The sequence below is a fragment of the Bactrocera oleae genome, chromosome X (assembly GCF_042242935.1).
Source record: "Bactrocera oleae isolate idBacOlea1 chromosome X, idBacOlea1, whole genome shotgun sequence".
Lineage (NCBI taxonomy): Eukaryota > Metazoa > Arthropoda > Insecta > Diptera > Tephritidae > Bactrocera > Bactrocera oleae.
Window position 1 is genome coordinate 29,790,548 of NC_091541.1, and position 15,384 is coordinate 29,805,931.

The 15,384-nt window shown below is 32.3% G+C and overlaps 1 protein-coding gene and 1 long non-coding RNA gene across 10 annotated transcripts in view; one reads left to right on the top strand and one right to left on the bottom strand.

The window, feature by feature from the left end:
* Nucleotides 1-2,911: 2,911 nt before the first annotated feature.
* LOC118681736 (uncharacterized) overlaps nucleotides 2,912-15,384 on the bottom strand; it is a 42,953-nt gene continuing 30,480 nt past the window's right edge. For both annotated transcript variants that reach the window (XR_004977484.2, XR_004977485.2), the window contains exon 5: nucleotides 2,912-3,346. This is a non-coding gene — a long non-coding RNA (uncharacterized lncRNA). The remainder of the gene's footprint in view (nucleotides 3,347-15,384) is intronic.
* Nucleotides 10,940-15,384, top strand: part of ey (eyeless) — a 74,015-nt gene continuing 69,570 nt past the window's right edge. For all 8 annotated transcript variants that reach the window (XM_036367711.2, XM_036367752.2, XM_036367804.2 and 5 more), the window contains exon 1: nucleotides 10,940-11,393. The gene's annotated coding sequence lies outside the window, so the exon portion shown is untranslated. The remainder of the gene's footprint in view (nucleotides 11,394-15,384) is intronic.

Here is a 15,384-nt window from a genome sequence, read left to right on the forward strand (position 1 = left end):
AATATGTTCGCGGTCCAATGTCATTTCAACATCTAAGAACCGTGAATGGTGTTATTTTCCAAACGTACCAAGGCGCTTGCAAGGAATTAGGTTTACTGGAGGGAGATGAACATTGGCAAAATACCATATCCGATGCTATCATATCCGAGCCAGCTACAAAATTAAGAGAATTATTTACCACTATCCTTATATTTTGCCAACCATCTGACCCCTTAGAGTTATGGAATAAATTTCGTGATGCTTTATGTGAAGATATATTAAACAGAATGCGTAATGAGAATCAGGATATGACATTAGCATATTATGATGATATATACAATGATGGACTAATTATAATTGAAGATAAAATTCATGAGATTTCAGATAAATCCCTAACCGACTATGGGCTTCCTGCAGCAAAAAGAGATAATTCGCTTCTGGACCCGTTAGAAGTAGCGTTGCGAAAACCATATAACATAAATGAATTAAATGAGTATATCACACAAAATGAACCAAGATTAGTTAATGACCAGGTGACAACCTATACTTGTGTCATGAAAAGTGTTCGTTTTAATGAAGGAAGAATTTTCTTTTTGGATGCTCCCGGTGGGACCGGCAAGACGTTTATCACTAATCTTATATTAGCAAAAGTAAGGTCTCTAGGAAAGCTAGCCTTGGCAGTAGCGTCGTCAGGTATTGCTGCAACCTTATTAGCAGGTGGACGCACAGCTCATTCAACTTTTAAACTGCCCCTAACTGTGTCTTTAGAGAAAGATAGCGTGTGCTCTATACGCAAAAATGGCCCTTTGGGGAAAATTTTACAAGACGTCAGTCTAATAATCTGGGACGAATGTACCATGATACATAGAGCTCACGTAGAAGCTCTAGACAGAACTCTTAGAGATCTTAGAAGCTGTGATAAAATCATGGGTGGGATTACTGTTATGTTTGCTGGGGACTTTCGCCAAATTTTACCGGTAATAGTAAGGGGAACTAGAGCAGACATTGTGAAGGCTTGCCTTAAAAGTTCTCCATTATGGAAATTTGTAAATATTTTAAAATTATCGACAAATATGAGAGCACATTTGGGGGGAGGTAGTATAACTTTCCCTTCAAAATTACTTTCTGTAGGAGACGGGAAAATACCTCATTCTAATAATAAAATTGAAATTGATTGCGATTTAGGAGTAAAAGTAGGTAACATCGAGGAATTAGTAACTAAGGTATACCCTGACATCAGCCAAATAGAAAACAAGGACCTTCAATGGATGTGTCAAAGAGCAATATTGGCGGCAAGAAATAGTAGCGTTGACGAAATAAATGATATCATTTTGAGTAAACTCCCAGGAGATATTGTAACCTACACATCCATTGATACCGTGATGGATCAAGAAGATGTAGTTCATTACCCACAGGAGTTCCTCAATTCCTTGAACCCAAGCGGCCTTCCCCCACATTCTCTTAAGTTAAAAATAGGTGCCCCAATAATTTTACTAAGAAATCTCAAACCACCAAATTTATGCAACGGGACCCGACTTCAAGTAAAATTTCTGCGCAATAACGTCATCGTTGCAATAGTTTTGACTGGTCCAGCAGTTGGTCAAACAGTCCTCATACCCCGCATCCCAATGATACCCAACGACTTACCTTTCAATTTTAAAAGAATACAATTTCCGCTTAAATTATCTTTCGCAGTCACAATAAATAAATCACAGGGGCAAACATTCAAACACGTGGGGATCGATTTACGCCAAGACTGTTTTTTGCACGGCCAGTTATATGTCGCGTTATCAAGATCGGGTTGTGGCGAAAATCAATATGTTCTTCTGCCACTAGATAATAAAACAAAAAATGTAGTATATGCAGAAGTTCTTTAAAATAATAAAATTTACTTTAAAAATTGTACAGATATAGTTTGGAACTCGAAAAAAAAACATAGGTTTTATCCTGAAAATTTTGCGGGAACTCGACCATTCCGAAAATTCCGCAAGAACGGGAACTATGTGGGAAGAACCAAAAATCTGCCGGAAGTCACTATTCCACGCGGACGAAGTCACGGGCAAAAGCTAGTATAATATAAATGTTACAATCGATTTAAACAGGCTAAATACTGCAGTGATCCAAATAATAGCAGTTCGCAACAGAACATTTTTTCAGCGCTGTTAGCCTTACTGTAGATCATATGTTATTTTGCGTGGAATTCGTTTCTACCGAAATATTGACTCCATATTTTTAATGCCAAATAAAGTAATAAGACAACGGCTATAAACATAACAGAAATGTGGTTTGTTTTGAAGATGGCACTAGGTGGTGATGTAATTTGCTCAAACAGATTGAGAACTTGAGCGGCAATTCTACATAAAACACCATTTGTGTATGTAAAAAACACTTAGCATATTAACATGTTTGTATATGCAAACGTTGGAAAGGTGTTACTACTTGCATTTAGCAAACAAATTAAACTGTATTCGTTTTCGACGATACATGGCATAGCCAGGCAAGCGGCTTCGAACAATAGCTGCTGATAAGTATGCCAACTGTCAAAATCCTTACAAGAATGCAAACATAAAGTTAAAGTTAACCACGCCCTACTAACGAGAGCAAACTATACACAAACGCATACATACGTACATAACTGCTGATACGTAAACCGATGTTTACTCAACGTAAGCAGTAGCTATGCTGTTTTGTCACACGCTTCGGCTAAACTGTACGAATAGTGTTGTTAAAGAGCAACCCCTCTTTTTGTGTAATTTGTTAAAAGAGCCATTAGATAAAGTGTTTAGAACCATAGATCCAAGTTTAAAAAATTCAAAAAGAACCATAAAAGGAGTGTTTTGATAAAAAAAACACACTTATTTCTTTTAATCATTTAGACAACTTTTTTCATAGCAATCTGTATTTAATTTAGCAAAATTAAAAAACACGCATATCATGTGCAAATCATATAATTTAATAACACTTTGCACTTATAACTGTTGAAGAGCTTTTAAACATTTATAATAACTACATCTATAATACAGTGGTATTCTTTTTACTTATAATAAAACTATATTTTCAAATTAATAACCAAATATATTCAGTTAAAAATATGTATAGTAAAGTATTCATCCAAGCAGATTTCGAGTTCATATAGGTAGCAATTTGTTTATGAACGGTTTGGCCTATGTTTCTTCAACAAACAATTTCCAATAAATTCCGCATTCAACTGCATTGAAAATTGCTTCGTGGGAAATGTTATTATTTTTTATTACGTTCGCTTCTTTATATATGGTCCCACATTATTACGTTAGGTGACAGCTTTCCATTACATTCTTTAAGAAGACAGATACTGAAGCGTTTTTTGAAATTAGTCATCCAACCATCACTGGAAAAAAAAATTTTTTTTTTTATAAAATAATTTACAAAATTACTGAATTTAATTTAGTTTAGAAACAACAACAAGAGTATAGCTATTTTTTTTTAATAGTAGCACCCAGTGATTTTTGTTGTATGGACTGCGAGTATTCCGTTGAATTGCACCCAAAATATCACATATATATTTACGTATGTATGTACACTAGGGTGGGTTAAACCGAATATGTTTGTTTTTTGCTTGGTACTCTGAAAAATAGGTACTTAGACACTTCTAAGACAGTATCTCCAAGTATGAGCTCTTAATTGTAACAGGAAGGACTCAGTGGTCAGCTAAAAGAATTATTCTTTTTTCATTGAGTTATAAAATTCAAAAGAAATAAAAAATTTGCCTTAAAATAATTAGGTTTACGAAAAAATCGTAGAGACCTTTTTTGTAGAGCATTCAATTTCTATGAAACGAGATATGGAACCGAGATTTCTGAAAAAATATAAAACTGCAAGGGCCTATTTTTCAGAGTACCAGGCGAAAAAATATTGGTTTTTTGACCCACCCTAATTTACACTCGAATCAGAAACGGCACCAGTTCGCTTGAGAATACAGAAATTTTAATTCGCCATGCTAAGAAAATTTTAAATTTAATTTCTATTTTAACATTATTGATACTGCATTATCTTCAACCGATGAAAGATACGATCAGTTGAAGCAAGTTACTAAAAGTTTTGGAAATAATATTTTAATAATTTATTTTTTGTTATACTACTCTATTATCCTACTAATTAGAATCATTTTTTAATAATTAAGTTAAACCTTTGAAATATGAGTGTTTTTTCTTAATAAAATGCCTTGTCTAACTTATATTTAAAATGTTAATAAGAGTCATTGTTATCGTTGGGAAAAGTTACATCAAGTGTTATATTATAATTGTCACAGCAACAGTTTTCCCATTTTGAAGCGTTTCTATGTGAAGCAGTGCATTTACCGAAAGCATGTAGAAACGATTTCGAATTTTGCGCTGATCACGTGTTTAACTTCTACCTTTATGGTAAATATGGTACGGTGGTATTTTCCAAATTTTCAAAACGATTCAGACCAACTAAGTATTTATACATCTTAACTTAAATCCAGAATTCAGAAGTAGATTCAGTATGCTGCTACTGTATAAAATGCAGTTTGTATGTCAGCTATATGCTATAGTAATCCGATCTGAACAATTTCTTCTGAGATATATTTTTCGATAAAAACTGAGGGACTAGTTTCCGTTCCCCTACGTTTCTTTTAACGAGTAAGGACAGTCCGCTGAGTAGTTGGACTTGCTGTTCATTCAAATTGTAAAGTTGTTTACTCGTATAACTTATTAAGTTCAATTGTTTTAAAAATTGGTTTTATTCGTAGATTATTGTTGTAAGCTTCTACAAAAATTTCTTATTTCTTTCCGTTCAATAAAAATATTATTACAGTGAAGCCTCAAATGTGCGTAAACATCAGAAGAAAAATTTAATGGGGAAGAAAAAACCTGTTTATTTCTAGCATACTACCACTTCAACTATGTTAAAAATACCTTCATAACTTATAATTATACCATAATAACAAGTAACAAAGTACAAATACTAACAGTACCGCACAGTTGTTCTGTGTAAAAAGAAGTGCTGATGAGTCCCCTAACGAAAATAAGTGCATTAAGGTTACGTGTTTTTTTTGCCAATCGTTCAGTTCCAACCGATGCTTCCTGCGGTGACCTTCACTAATCCTTGGAGTATCATTTAAAACCAATCGGACAAAAACAATTAGTTTTATTAATAGATTAACTTAGTTCCTGATCAAAGCCTTTGGCAGCCTCAAGAAATTTTTTTCTAGACTTTCGAAAAAAAATCAACAGTTGACTGTTTATAAAAAGTTTAACCAGACACTAGTTTCTCGGGTTTTAAAAAAAAGCTGTATAATTTTCATTAAAATCTACAGAGTGGTTTTCAAGCTACAGTAGTCCCCAGTTCAAAAAACAAAGTTTTGAGAAAAACGAATTTGAAGATCTTAATTATCATATATTGTTTCAAAATTGACTTGTAAACAAATTTATCTTGTTCGTGTTATTCAAATCTTCTCTAAAAAAAAGTTAAATAACTTCCCTCAGATCACTCAAATTAAATTTTATCGGACATATTTTTTGACTTCATCACATTAAGTTAATAATTTCATTTGTTCATGTTTGTAAAAACAAATCAATTGGAAATTAAGCGGAACGTTCATATCAGCACATTACACAATCAGCAAAACAAAAAAAAACAAAAAACAAGGAGGATAACCAAAACACTTCAATGTTCAAAAAGCGTGAAAGTGGCATGACGAAAAAAGTACCAGAACTTATAATATTAAAGCTCTGCGCATATATTATATGAGCATTTTTACGTTGATTTCTTATATATCATAAAAGTGAATATTTTTTTTGGAAGTGTGCATACAATTTAAAGAGCACAAATCAATTAGGCATCAATTGCAACTTGGGATTGGAAATAGCACAAGTGGACTTAAAGTTTTTATTTTATGGTTTCAGGCATGGTGAATATCATACGGTAAGGCAAAAGCAAAAAACTTAACCTTTACAGTTGAGAGAATTGAAGAGAACTCCTATAACTGAAACGGTGTCATACGCAAGAAGCGAACTTTCGATTTCGTTCTCTGGATATAGGCTTTGCTACGCAAACTGCATGAAGTTTTGTGAATTATGGGACATTCATAAATTTAGCAAGAATTTATAATAGTTTCCCGCTTTGTTGCCTTTTCCTGCTTAACCCCATCTATGTACATATGTGTTTAGTTATAAGTTGTTGTGCATATTACGTGGGACACGAATGCTACAGTTTTTATACCCTGAACAGGGTATATTAAGTTTGCCACGAAGTATGTAACACCCAGAAGGAAACGTCGGAGACCCTTTAAAATTTATGCATAAATGATCAGCATGACGAGCTGAGTTGATTTAGCCATGTCCGTCTGTCTGTATATATACAAACTAGTCCCTCAGTTTTCAAGCTATCGACCTGGAATTTTGCATCTGTCCTTTTCTTACCAAGAACCACTGTAGCATATAGCTGCCATACAAACTGAACAATCGGAATCCTGCTTTGGAGAAAAGTCGGTATAGAAAAGTCTTTCATTTGACGAGGTATATTCACGAAATTTGGCATGCATTATTATTTAATTAATCTAACATCCGAAGAAATTGTATAGATCGGATGACTATAGCATACAGCTGCCATATTAACTGAACGATCGGAGTTAAGTGCTTGCATGTAAAACTTTTTCATTTGACGATGTATCTTCACAAAATGAAGCATGGATTATTGCCTAAAGCAACAATGTAATTTAAGAAGAAATTATTCAGATTGGATGACTATAGTATATAGTTGCCATATTAACTGAACGATTGGAGTATTTTTTTATTTGACAAGTTATCTTCACGAAATTAGGCACGAGGCAACAAATTATTCTCCGCAGAAATTTTTCAGATCAGATTACTATATCATATAGCTGCCATACAAACTGAACGATCGGAATCAAGCTCTTGTAAGGGGCCTTTGTATTGTGAAGGGTATTATAGCTTCGGTGCAACCTAAGTTAACGTTTTTTATACTCTCGCAACCTGTTGCTACAGAGTATAATAGTTTTGTTCACCTAACGGTTGTTTGTATCACCTAAAACTAATCGAGTTAGATATAGGGTTATGTATATATAAATGATCAGGATGAAAAGACGAGTTGAAATCCGGGTGACTGTCTGTCCGTCCGTGCAAGCTGTAACTTGAGTAAAAATTGAGATATCTTTATGAAACTTGGTACACCTGTTTCTTGGTACCGTAAACGGTTGGTATTGCAGATGGGTGTAATCGGACCACTGCCACGCCCACTAAACGCCATTAATCAAAAACAAATAAATTGCCATAACTAAGCTCCGCAATAAGATACAAGACTGTTATTTGGTACACATGATCACATTAGGGAGAAGCATTTGCAGTTAAATTTTTTTTTTTTAAGTGGGCGTGGTCCCGCCTCTAATAGGTTTAATGTGCATATCTCCTAAACCACTAATGCTATAATAACAAAATTCACTAAAAGCAAATGTTTTAGAACCTCTACCTACAGTGTGAAAATAGTTGAAATCGGGTGGCAACTCCGCCCACTCTCCATATAACGGTACTGTTAAAAACTACTAAAAGCGCGATAAATCAAGCACTAAACACGCCAGAGACATTAAATTTTATCTCTGGGATGGTATGAAATGACTTTATAGGAACCGCGTTCAAAATTAGACAGTGGGTGTGGCACAGCCCACTTTTAGGTGAAAACCCATATCCTGGGATCTGCTTAACTGATTTCAACCAAATTCGGTGCATAACGTTCTTTTTATATTTTTATGTTATAGTGCGAAAATGGGCGAAATCAGACTACAACTACGCCTATTTCCCATATAACACATTTTCAATTCCATCTGATTCTTTCACTTTCCATTATGCATATCAAGCAACAATGATTATATCGAGGTAAAACTTTGCGTGAATAATACGTTTAAAGTATGCCACTTTGTGACCAAAAATTGTCTAAATCGAACCAAAAGTGTTCAAGCCCCTAAGTACTAAATATGTGACCCCAGTGCCTATAGTTGACCTTCTACCGAAAATATCAGCCAATCCACAAAGAAATCTCAAACGAGTACACCATTTGACTTTGCGAGAGTATAAAATGTTCGGTTACATCCGAACTTAGCCCTTCCTTACTTGTTCTTGTTTCATTTTAGCTTTACTACAAAATTAAAACATACAAGTATGTACATAACATTTATAGGTAACCATAACTCACTTATGTAATACGTTAAACATTGTTTATCTATCTCTATATATATAGCCGATCGGCGTTTGTTATTGAAATAAATAAATAAATAATAAATAAATAAATAAACATATGTATGTGTTTACTATTATATTTATTATAGCGCAACATGTTACTACAGAGTATAATAGTTTAGTTCACCTAACGGTTGTTTGTGACACATGATTAGGATGACGAAATGTGTAGAATTCCGGGGTACTGCCCGTCTGTGTAAGCGATAACTTGTATTAAAAACTGAGATAACGCCCTAAAACTTGGTTCACATTTTCTTTGGCACCCATTGTTGGTACTGCAGATACATATGTATGTATGTAGGTAGAATCGAATCATTGCCACGCGCACAAAATGCCGGTAACCGAAAACTTATAAAGTGCTATAACTAAACTCCAAGTTAAGACGAAAACTGTAAATTAGCGCAGGATATCTCAAAGGTGGGTGGGATTGTCCCCTAATAAGTTTAATGTATATATTTCACAAACCATACGAACTATAACGATCAAACTTGCTGAGGAAAAATCCGTTTGATACCTCCTCAAACAGTGTGAAACCGGGTGATAGTGTATGATATCCACGTGCACTCGCCATATAACAGCTATACTGAAAACTACTAAAAGTGCGATACCTGGCTAAATAAATACGTCATAAACAACAAATTTTACATAAAAGATAGCATACATATATGTATGTAAGTAGGCGATGTAAAAGTTTTACAATGGACGTGGTAGTCAGGAATTAGTCGGTCAATTGTACCAAAATTTGATGTGTAGCATTACATTTTTATCCCTATTTTATAGTGTGACTACGAATACGCCTACTTCCCGTATTTCGCAATTTTGAATTCCATGTTTGCCTTTCACTTCTCAGTACATAAAACATATCGGTTTAAAACTGTACACAAATAGTTCCAAAATTTTGGACATCAGTGCTCATGGCAAACCTTTCAAAGAAAATACCAGTAAATTGAATAGGTATCTTTATGAAAGTCAGAGATCATCCTTTTCTTTTAAAAATATGTCTTGATACCAAAAATGTATAGCATAGTTATGAAACTTAGTGAGTTTATGGTTTATAATATAAATAAATAAGATATCAAACATTATTGTAATTCTCTTGAAAATTACGAGAGTATAAAATATTTGGTTACAACTTCGGTCCACTTTACTTGTTTGTATATTGCATATAATTATGACAACTATTTATATTCAATTTTATACAATAACAAATTTATAATATGAGAGTACCATAAGAAATACAGACATGAAAAATATTACAGTGAAGTTTTTTTGGCGATATGTGATCTCTAGCCGTAACTTACAATAGTTATCTTTGATTCACCATTTTGTTGCTCGTTATCTGTAAGCGCTGTTATCTAGTTGAATTCGATGAAAGAGTATATGCGGATATGTCGTTAAAGTGATATTACCGCTTTCTATAAACACAGGACTTCTTAAAATATTATTTGGGGCATAGAATTTTCTACTAAAGAAAGAAGTAAAACCAAATTGCCCAGGCGTATGCGGACATATATTATATAATAGCATAATAATAGTATGCGGGAAAATATTGTTAGTAAGTCCGCGCGATTGGAAAACCTACAAACCGTATTTTCTACTTAACTAACTTGACTTAGTAAGCCGCTTGAAAATTTGTCATTCGAAAACGTTTTTCAATATTTATTTTATTATGTTTAATAATGTTAATGAATGCAAAACGATTACAGTCGATGCTCACAAATTAGAACCCTCAGTAATTAGAATTTCCAAATATTAGAAACAGAGTTTGCAATACATTAAACGTTCTGAAATTAGAATTAAAAAATCGAATTTCTGAGTTACAATTGAAAATCAAGCTATTATTGTATTTTGTTTGTGCGACAAAAATTCTAAAAACGGGTGTAACCAATTTATTTATGTCATTCGTCGTCGCACTGATTTTGGCTAGATGCTGTGTGAATTTGATGAGTGTGTGCTTTATGGGATGAGGTTTAAAAACTCCTTTAAAGCGTGTTTTTTTAGTTATTAAACTATAAATTATTTTTAGAAAATAATTTGCATCCGAAGGCTGTTTTACTTATTGATAACTTACTTACTCCGTTCATGCACCAATTGGGAAACTTCAAATTGACAAAGGTGGTTTCTGAGTTATTATCGTCATTGCCTAATTTACTTAATGTTTTTAGTTATATACAAATAAAAAAAAACTACCAGGAATTCGAATTTTTCAGATATCACCCTAAAAACAAAGTGGTTCTAATTTTTGAGCATCGACTGTATACGAAAATAAATAAACTATAGAATAACGTGTTTATTTTAAAATAATTTCAATAACTTGCAATTTACTGTTTAGTTTAATCTCTCTATACTTTCGTGGTCGTCAATTCAAACAAAATTTTATATTAAATCAACATTCCTTGTTGCATTCAGGCATGAACTCATTGATTTGTATGAACGTAGACTATAGCGCAACTCTTCTAATATTGCACCACTACATACTAGCAAAAAATGTATATATTGTTGAGAAGCCAAAAATGTCGCAACCAATCAGAGCTAGCGATATTGTTTTCTCACTCATACACAATATATACCAAAGTTAGCCGAGTCCGGCATTACAACAAAGAAAGGAAACGACCACACTGACTGTGACGAATGAACGGTATGCATGTATGGCGAATCAAAAGCCAACAAAAAATTGATAAGCAAATCAATGCAACGTATTCCAAACATTCATACGCATCTTGAAAGACACAATGGTGACAGCGGTACTAATGATTGTATCAAATGGCGAGCACCACTATGTGAACACGGTGTCCAAAAGTAAATGGGCGCCAGTGGCATTTAGTACAAAATAATCAACGAACAAATAAACGGATACCATCCGACCAGCTGGATTTTCCAATCACAGTGTAATAAGTGAAAAGTGCGTGCGACAAGATTCGGTACTTTTACGTAGTGTTCACGTATGTACGTGTAACACACAGTGGCGGCAAGCAAGCGAGTTCCCTTAATGAAATCAACTAAAAATTTGCTAATAAATGATGCAGAGTTGTTAGAATCTATTAAAATTTGGCTATAATATAGGGATACATTCAAACATAAATACTTGTGTGGTAGTCTCAGTGGTGGATGTATCTAGTGTTCAACTGAAGTATTTTACTCAATCAAATTCGGCTTACCAATGTAAGATTTAATGTGAATTTATTTTAGCTTAATAGATGCGATTAAATGTGATTTTTATAGCGCGAAAATCTACAGAAAAAATTATTATTTACATATAATATGTACATACATACGTATATGGACATAAGCGCGGACTATTAGCATAAATGCAGTGCAAAATCCGTTAAAAAAATATGTTCACCAATGTAAAAAAAATTAAAGAAGATTATATTAATTGTGAATATAATAACATATAATAATATTATTATAATAATGTGTTCGCAATATCATTTAAAATCTATGACTTGCATTGGAATACACTCATACCTCGCTTAACGGCCTTGATACGTTCTACGAAACTTGGCCGTAAAGAGAAAAGAAGTAGAAGGAATAATTTAATTTAATACAAATTCATACAAATGCAAGATCTGTTCCAAATTTGTTAAAAATGTAACATGGTTTATTATTCAAAATTAATTTGTATACCTTTATTTAATTTAAATCAAAATAGCATACATAACAAGTACATATATTTATACATAAAATAATATCGGACTCTGAAATCCAACAATAATCTATAAACAAAAGTCAAACGAAAAAAAAAACTCACGCATGGCATGTGTCTTATATCTAGTAAAAGAAATAAAAAACCCAAAAAGCCTGTCCAATAAAAGGATAAATAGAAATTCTCAATATATAAGGTTACAGGGTTCTTACGGGATATGTTTTTCTGTCGATTTTGTCTAGCTCGTTTGAAACCAAAAGCCAAATATGAGTTGTATAAATCAAAAGATCTACTTTTACCAAGAGCAGTAGTTGTTTTTTTCATGTACCTTTTAGGTATAAGTATAATGTTAGTACAAGTAGATGAACTCATGAAAGCAAAGCAACAAAAGAATAATAATAAAATAATAATAATTTTTTATTTAATTTGCAACTTTTCTTATAGATATATGTTATTAAAAAATTAATTTTTATTAATTAAAGTAATGTATTAGAAAGCATCAAAATATAAATCATCACTAAATGAGTGAATATATGTACATACGAAAGCGAATGTATGTACGCTATAGAAAGAAAACGTGAAATCAAATAAAGTGAGGTAAAATATTATCATATAAATGTGTGTTTTTAAGTGCTATTGAAGATTTGGAAACAAAAGCTTTCAATTAATTCCGCCCATTACAGTACGAAAATTCTGACATATTTCTTCGAAAAAGCACATCAAAAATTAGTAGAATGGAGTAAAAAGGTATTCGTTTGACAACGCATGCAGAGTAGGGTGGTTGGGATTGTTCAATTGTCGCCCACCTGTGGTTTGCCTGAAAGGCATACAAACAAATTTACATTTTCTTATATATGTATGAATGCCCCTATGTGTTTTGCGACCTGGACATATGTAAAAAAGTGCATATTTAACATTTATTACAGTGTTTGAAGAGTGTGCGACTTTAGTGTGTTTACATCTTCATCATTGCCACCTACTGAGTTCTAACTTAGCGTGACGCGAATGCCTCTTTTTTTCGTCAATCACATACTCACAAAGTATTCATTGCATATACTACCATATATATCATTAATATGAACCGTGCATGAAACCTTTGTGAAAAATTACAATTCTTTAATTAACATTTATCCTTACCAAAAATGGCGCTTTATAATTTCACCTACTACCAAAAAGTCCTTCAACTGGCGGATATTGAAATGTATAAAGAAACATTATTTTAAAAAAATCAGAAATAAAAACGAATGAACGATCAAATACATGTCCTTGTAAGAATTACGTTTGTACTTTACAAGATATCTTCACAAAATTTGGGATTGATTACGTTAAATGCAATGCCACAATCTCTAGAAAAATTGTTCACATCGGACTACTATAGCATATAGCGGCCATACAAACATTCCGATGCTGTAAGAAATGCACCCGTAAAGAGTATTCTAGCTTCGGTGCTACCAAAATTAATATTTTTTTTTTTATTATATTCTTTTGATTTAAAAAGTTGATTTTCGAAAACGAAAATTCTCTGGGCAACCTGGCTTGATATCAAAAAATAGGATTCTGTGCTAATATTGTAATTTTTTATATTTTACTACTGCCTACAATGTCTGACTTGAACTTTCTAAATTTTTTAGCAAAAGTGTGTTCAAATTCGTTTGGCAAAAACCCATTAGGTATGTAAATATTTAATTAATAATTAATTAAAGTTGAATTTGTTTTATTAAAAAATATAATGGGGTGATTTAATTTTGACCACTGAACTTTTGTCCACTTTGAACTATTTTAAGCCAAACTCTTAAAATTACAATCAAAGAAAATCATAATAACTTTTTTACATTAAATTATTTAAATATATGTATAACCTAATAATATATGCGAAAAGTTCTTATTTCTGATATTTTTTTTTTGCCAACAACAAGAACAACATTATTCTAATTGTGTTGCCTTAATACACTTCAGGATATAAAATCAATTTACTCTTAAGAACTGATCTTTTATTTTCGACTAAAATCTACAGTTTTCCAAAAATTATATTTTAATTCAATAACAAAATATGAGAGAAAAATTAATCAACGACCGTATAACATTATAAAAGTGCAATATATTTATAAGCGAATGTCCGTAAGCTACTCCGTTCTAACTTCGTATACGTACTTATTTATCACTTTGAAAGAGCGATAACTCTCTTATATATCAGTTTCCGCTGAAAACTACTTGAAAACTCACATTCCACTCATTCTAAGCGGGGCTTCCACTATTTTAGTCAATATTATTCGAAGACACATTTTGCCATTCCCGTATTGTCACTTGATTTTTGTATTTTCAATATAGTGGAAAAGCAAATATATAAAAAAAGTACGTGTGGCACTCGGGGACTGCCGCGGTAAAGCTATTGCATAGCATTTTTTTATCAACTTATGCAATTATAATTTTTTTGGTTTTTTTTTTGCAGTATTTTTTTTTTCTTTGATATTAATTCAAGTTACACTTTTTGAGCATGGTGATTGATAAAAAAACAAATTTTATTCTTTATAGAATAAATGAGAAGTCAATACTGTTTAAAATATTTTTATTATCTTACAATACATTTAGGTTATTCAGGAATTTTTATCATTGAAACTATAGGTTTATGGTAACTGAAATAAGAAACATAAGTTTGAGACTTGGTATCCTCTAAATATCTGGAAAATACCGCGTCAATGGTGGTCCCATATTTTGTTGTGGTTTCTTGTGGATCATTATTCATTTTCAAATTCAATTTTTCCGAAAGAAAAGTTTTCAACCCCTCTGAAATTTTATCAGAGAATTTGATGTTGAAATCGCCACCCAAGATAAGTAGAAATTGATTATCATTGATAATCCGATTGAAATACCTAATTTCAATTGTATTGTTCAAGTCAAACGAGATACTGTTCCAAAAGGTGGGGTAGCTATTTACCAAAATAATAATAATGTTACTAATATTATGACGCCGAATATTGAGTAATTTATTTTTTATTAATTAAATGTTTATAAAATTCTATATTTTTATTTGCCATTAAAAAAATTGTATCTTAAATATTATTATTTTTAATCACCCTGTTCTTCACTTGATTTGTTCCGCTTGAGATATGCAAAAATGCGCCTACAAGTATGCAAGCATTTTGCGCATACTTTCTGACGTGTTAGGTTTATATCCGTTACGGAATTTCTTCATTTGGGTGCCGCGTACAAAGCCCGTGATAAAAGCTATGCAATAGCTCAATAAAATGTATGTATATAGAGTACACACTCATTTTCTTTCACTATTTTTTCATAATTTTTTTCATTAATAAATACACTTTCTGATGCAAAATTTCACAAACCGAGAAGCCAATACTTTTATTATTGAGACTTTCTTTTTAGAAATTTAAGAAACACGATGTTTAATAATAATTGTAAGCAAAAGCTTTTCGAAACTTATCATTCTTGTTGCTTAAAATGTGAACAAAAAAACAAACATGTGAACTGAATGAGAACACACTGAAAAAA